The sequence below is a fragment of the Brienomyrus brachyistius genome, chromosome 21 (assembly GCF_023856365.1).
Source record: "Brienomyrus brachyistius isolate T26 chromosome 21, BBRACH_0.4, whole genome shotgun sequence".
NCBI classification, from domain to species: domain Eukaryota; kingdom Metazoa; phylum Chordata; class Actinopteri; order Osteoglossiformes; family Mormyridae; genus Brienomyrus; species Brienomyrus brachyistius.
In genome coordinates, this window is record NC_064553.1 from 13,692,953 (window position 1) to 13,697,952 (window position 5,000).

Consider the following 5,000-nt stretch of genomic DNA (forward strand, 5'->3'; position numbering starts at 1 on the left):
TGGTGATATAACTCAGACACTGGAAGTTGAATCCTCTAATGAACAACCACGAAGGGACTCGAACCCTCAATCTTCTGATCCGAAGTCAGACGCCTTATCCATTAGGCCACGCGGTCACCTTGTAGGATCAGCCAGAGATGTGCTCTCGACTGAAGATGATGTAAGTACTTCAGAAGAGAAGTAGAACTAAAATTCTATGTCACATGATCTGGCTCAGTAGGATATCGAAGGGCCCACTGGTGATATAACTCAGACACTGGAAGTTGAACCCTCTAATGAACAACCACGAAGGGACTCGAACCCTCAATCTTCTGATCCGAAGTCAGACGCCTTATCCATTAGGCCACGCGGTCACCTTGTAGGATGAGCCAGAGATGTGCTCTCGACTGAAGATGATGTAAGTACTTCAGAAGAGAAGTAGAACTAAAATTAAAGGTATATGCCGGGGCTCAGTAGGACATCGAAGGGTCCACTGGTGACATAACTCAGACACTGGAAGTTGAACCCTCTAATGAACAACCACGAAGGGACTCGAACCCTCAATTTTCTAATCCGAAGTCAGACGCCTTATCCATTAGGCCACGCGGTCACCTTGTAACACTAACCCAAGATGTGCTCTCGACTGTAGATGATGTAAGTACTTCAGAGGAGAAGAAGATCTAAACTTATGGGTGACATGACCTGGTTCAGTAGGGCATCAAAGGGCCCACTGGTTATATAACTCAGACACTGGAAGTTGATTCCTCTAATGAGCAACCACGAAGGGACTCGACCGCTCAATCTTCTGATACGAAGTCAGACACCTTATCCATTAGGCCACGCGGTCACCTTGTAGAACTAGCGAGAGATGTGCTCTCGACTACAAATGATGTAAGTACTTCAGAAGAGAAGTAGAACTAAAATTCAGTGTCACATGATCTAGCTCAGTAGGATATCGAAGGGCCCACTGGTGATATAACTCAAACACTTGAAGTGGAACCCTCTAATGAACAACCACGAAGGGACTCGAACCCTCAATCTTCTGATCCGAAGTCAGACGCCTTATCCATTAGGCCACGCGGTCACCTTGTAGGATCAGCCAGAGATGTGCTCTCGACTGAAGATGATGTAAGTACTTCAGAAGAGAAGTAGAACTAAAATTCTGTGTCACATGATCTGGCTCAGTAGGATATCGAAGGGCCCACTGGTGATATAACTCAGACACTGGAAGTTGAACCCTCTAATGAACAACCACGAAGGGACTCGAACCCTCAATTTTCTGATCCGAAGTCAGACGCCTTATCCATTAGGCCACGCGGTCACCTTGTAGGATGAGCCAGAGATGTGCTCTCGACTGAAGATGATGTAAGTACTTCAGAAGAGAAGTAGAACTAAAATTCAGTGTCACATGATCTGGCTCAGTAGGATATCGAAGGGCCCACTGGTGATATAACTCAGACACTGGAAGTTGAACCCTCTAATGAACAACCACGAAGGGACTCGAACCCTCAATCTTCTGATCCGAAGTCAGACGCCTTATCCATTAGGCCACGCGGTCACCTTGTAGGATCAGCCAGAGATGTGCTCTCGACTGAAGATGATGTAAGTACTTCAGAAGAGAAGTAGAACTAAAATTCAGTGTCACATGATCTGGCTCAGTAGGATATCGAAGGGCCCACTGGTGATATAACTCAGACACTGGAAGTTGAATCCTCTAATGAACAACCACGAAGGGACTCGAACCCTCAATTTTCTGATCAGAAGTCAGACGCCTTATCCATTAGGCCACGCGGTCACCTTGTAGGATGAGCCAGAGATGTGCTCTCGACTGAAGATGATGTAAGTACTTCAGAAGAGAAGTAGAACTAAAACTCAGTGTCACATGATCTGGCTCAGTAGGATATCGAAGGGCCCACTGGTGATATAACTCAGACACTGGAAGTTGAACCCTCTAATGAACAACCACGAAGGGACTCGAACCCTCAATCTTCTGATCCGAAGTCAGACGCCTTATCCATTAGGCCACGTGGTCACCTTGTAGGATCAGCCAGAGATGTGCTCTCGACTGAAGATGATGTAAGTACTTCAGAAGAGAAGTAGAACTAAAATTCAGTGTCACATGATCTGGCTCAGTAGGATATCGAAGGGCCCACTGGTGATATAACTCAGACACTGGAAGTGGAATCCTCTAATGAACAACCATGAAGGGACTCGAACCCTCAATCTTCTGATCCGAAGTCAGACGCCTTATCCATTAGGCCACGCGGTCACCTTATAGGATGAGCCAGAGATGTGTTCTCGACTGAAGATGATGTAAGTACTTCAGAAGAGAAGTAGAACTAAAATTCAGTGTCACATGATCTGGCTCAGTAGGATATCAAAGGGCCCACTGGTGATATAACTCAGACACTGGAAGTTGAATCCTCTAATGAACAACCATGAAGGGACTCGAACCCTCAATCTTCTGATCCGAAGTCAGACGCCTTATCCATTAGGCCACGAGGTCACTTTGTTGGATCAGCCAGAGATGTGCTCTCGACTGAAGATGATGTAAGTACTTCAGAAGAGAAGTAGAACTAAAATTCTATGTCACATGATCTGGCTCAGTAGGATATCGAAGGGCCCACTGGTGATATAACTCAGACACTGGAAGTTGAACCCTCTAATGAACAACCACGAAGGGACTCGAACCCTCAATCTTCTGATCCGAAGTCAGACGCCTTATCCATTAGGCCACGCGGTCACCTTGTAGGATCAGCCAGAGATGTGCTCTCGACTGAAGATGATGTAAGTACTTCAGAAGAGAAGTAGAACTAAAATTAAAGGTATATGCCAGGGCTCAGTAGGACATCGAAGGGTCCACTGGTGACATAACTCAGACACTGGAAGTTGAACCCTCTAATGAACAACCACGAAGGGACTCGAACCCTCAATTTTCGGATCCGAAGTCAGACACCTTATCCATTAGGCCACGTGGTCACCTTGTAACACTAACCCAAGATGTGCTCTCGACTGTAGATGATGTAAGTACTTCAGAGGAGAAGAAGAACTAAACTTATGGGTGACATGACCTGGTTCAGTAGGGCATCAAAGGGCCCACTGGTTATATAACTCAGACACTGGAAGTTGATTCCTCTAATGAGCAACCACGAAGGGACTTGACCGCTCAATCTTCTGATACGAAGTCAGACACCTTATCCATTAGGCCACGCGGTCACCTTGTAGAACTAGCGAGAGATGTGCTCTCGACTGCAAATGATGTAAGTACTTCAGAAGAGAAGTAGAACTAAAATTCAGTGTCACATGATCTAGCTCAGTAGGATATCGAAGGGCCCACTGGTGATATAACTCAGACACTTGAAGTGGAACCTTCTAATGAACAACCACGAAGGGACTCGAACCCTCAATCTTCTGATCCGAAGTCAGACGCCTTATCCATTAGGCCACGCGGTCACCTTGTAGGATCAGCCAGAGATGTGCTCTCGACTGAAGATGATGTAAGTACTTCAGAAGAGAAGTAGAACTAAAATTCTGTGTCACATGATCTGGCTCAGTAGGATATCGAAGGGCCCACTGGTGATATAACTCAGACACTGGAAGTTGAACCCTCTAATGAACAACCACGAAGGGACTCGAACCCTCAATTTTCTGATCCGAAGTCAAACGCCTTATCCATTAGGCCACGCGGTCACCTTGTAGGATGAGCCAGAGATGTGCTCTCGACTGAAGATGATGTAAGTACTTCAGAAGAGAAGTAGAACTAAAATTCAGTGTCACATGATCTGGCTAAGTAGGATATAGAAGGGCCCACTGGTGATATAACTCAGACACTGGAAGTTGAACCCTCTAATGAACAACCACGAAGGGACTCGAACCCTCAATCTTCTGATCCGAAGTCAGACGCCTTATCCATTAGGCCACGCGGTCACCTTGTAGGATCAGCCAGAGATGTGCTCTCGACTGAAGATGATGTAAGTACTTCAGAAGAGAAGTAGAACTAAAATTCAGTGTCACATGATCTGGCTCAGTAGGATATCGAAGGGCCCACTGGTGATATAACTCAGACACTGGAAGTTGAATCCTCTAATGAACAACCACGAAGGGACTCGAACCCTCAATTTTCTGATCCGAAGTCAGACGCCTTATCCATTAGGCCACGCGGTCACCTTGTAGGATCAGCCAGAGATGTGCTCTCGACTGAAGATGATGTAAGTACTTCAGAAGAGAAGTAGAACTAAAACTCAGTGTCACATGATCTGGCTCAGTAGGATATCCAAGGGCCCACTGGTGATATAACTCAGACACTGGAAGTTGAACCCTCTAATGAACAACCACAAAGGGACTCGAACCCTCAATCTTCTGATCCGAAGTCAGACGCCTTATCCATTTGGCCACGCGGTCACCTTGTAGGATCAGCCAGAGATGTGCTCTCGACTGAAGATGATGTAAGTACTTCAGAAGAGAAGTAGAACTAAAATTCAGTGTCACATGATCTGGCTCAGTAGGATATCGAAGGGCCCACTGGTGATATAACTCAGACACTGGAAGTGGAATCCTCTAATGAACAACCATGAAGGGACTCGAACCCTCAATCTTCTGATCCGAAGTCAGACGCCTTATCCATTAGGCCACGCGGTCACCTTATAGGATGAGCCAGAGATGTGTTCTCGACTGAAGATGATGTAAGTACTTCAGAAGAGAAGTAGAACTAAAATTCAGTGTCACATGATCTGGCTCAGTAGGATATCAAAGGGCCCACTGGTGATATAACTCAGACACTGGAAGTTGAATCCTCTAATGAACAACCATGAAGGGACTCGAACCCTCAATCTTCTGATCCGAAGTCAGACGCCTTATCCATTAGGCCACGAGGTCACTTTGTTGGATCAGCCAGAGATGTGCTCTCGACTGAAGATGATGTAAGTACTTCAGAAGAGAAGTAGAACTAAAATTCTATGTCACATGATCTGGCTCAGTAGGATATCGAAGGGCCCACTGGTGATATAACTCAGACACTGGAA

General features: G+C 46.0%; 15 non-coding genes across 15 annotated transcripts; all 15 read right to left on the bottom strand.

Annotated features, from left to right (window-relative positions):
- Positions 1-43: 43 nt before the first annotated feature.
- trnar-ucg (transfer RNA arginine (anticodon UCG)) lies at positions 44-116 on the bottom strand. Its single transcript has one exon. It is a non-coding gene; the product is annotated as a tRNA-Arg (tRNA).
- A 164-nt stretch (positions 117-280) lies between these two features.
- On the bottom strand, positions 281-353 carry trnar-ucg (transfer RNA arginine (anticodon UCG)). The gene has a single exon. It is a non-coding gene; the product is annotated as a tRNA-Arg (tRNA).
- Positions 354-990: 637 nt separating this feature from the next.
- On the bottom strand, positions 991-1,063 carry trnar-ucg (transfer RNA arginine (anticodon UCG)). The gene has a single exon. It is a non-coding gene; the product is annotated as a tRNA-Arg (tRNA).
- A 164-nt stretch (positions 1,064-1,227) lies between these two features.
- Positions 1,228-1,300, bottom strand: trnar-ucg (transfer RNA arginine (anticodon UCG)). The gene has a single exon. It is a non-coding gene; the product is annotated as a tRNA-Arg (tRNA).
- Positions 1,301-1,464: 164 nt separating this feature from the next.
- Positions 1,465-1,537, bottom strand: trnar-ucg (transfer RNA arginine (anticodon UCG)). The gene has a single exon. It is a non-coding gene; the product is annotated as a tRNA-Arg (tRNA).
- A 164-nt stretch (positions 1,538-1,701) lies between these two features.
- Positions 1,702-1,774, bottom strand: trnar-ucu (transfer RNA arginine (anticodon UCU)). The gene has a single exon. It is a non-coding gene; the product is annotated as a tRNA-Arg (tRNA).
- Positions 1,775-1,938: 164 nt separating this feature from the next.
- On the bottom strand, positions 1,939-2,011 carry trnar-ucg (transfer RNA arginine (anticodon UCG)). The gene has a single exon. It is a non-coding gene; the product is annotated as a tRNA-Arg (tRNA).
- A 164-nt stretch (positions 2,012-2,175) lies between these two features.
- On the bottom strand, positions 2,176-2,248 carry trnar-ucg (transfer RNA arginine (anticodon UCG)). Its single transcript has one exon. It is a non-coding gene; the product is annotated as a tRNA-Arg (tRNA).
- A 401-nt stretch (positions 2,249-2,649) lies between these two features.
- On the bottom strand, positions 2,650-2,722 carry trnar-ucg (transfer RNA arginine (anticodon UCG)). Its single transcript has one exon. It is a non-coding gene; the product is annotated as a tRNA-Arg (tRNA).
- A 637-nt stretch (positions 2,723-3,359) lies between these two features.
- Positions 3,360-3,432, bottom strand: trnar-ucg (transfer RNA arginine (anticodon UCG)). The gene has a single exon. It is a non-coding gene; the product is annotated as a tRNA-Arg (tRNA).
- A 164-nt stretch (positions 3,433-3,596) lies between these two features.
- On the bottom strand, positions 3,597-3,669 carry trnar-ucg (transfer RNA arginine (anticodon UCG)). Its single transcript has one exon. It is a non-coding gene; the product is annotated as a tRNA-Arg (tRNA).
- A 164-nt stretch (positions 3,670-3,833) lies between these two features.
- trnar-ucg (transfer RNA arginine (anticodon UCG)) lies at positions 3,834-3,906 on the bottom strand. Its single transcript has one exon. It is a non-coding gene; the product is annotated as a tRNA-Arg (tRNA).
- Positions 3,907-4,070: 164 nt separating this feature from the next.
- On the bottom strand, positions 4,071-4,143 carry trnar-ucg (transfer RNA arginine (anticodon UCG)). Its single transcript has one exon. It is a non-coding gene; the product is annotated as a tRNA-Arg (tRNA).
- A 164-nt stretch (positions 4,144-4,307) lies between these two features.
- On the bottom strand, positions 4,308-4,380 carry trnar-ucg (transfer RNA arginine (anticodon UCG)). Its single transcript has one exon. It is a non-coding gene; the product is annotated as a tRNA-Arg (tRNA).
- Positions 4,381-4,544: 164 nt separating this feature from the next.
- Positions 4,545-4,617, bottom strand: trnar-ucg (transfer RNA arginine (anticodon UCG)). Its single transcript has one exon. It is a non-coding gene; the product is annotated as a tRNA-Arg (tRNA).
- Between the last annotated feature and the right edge of the window lie 383 nt (positions 4,618-5,000).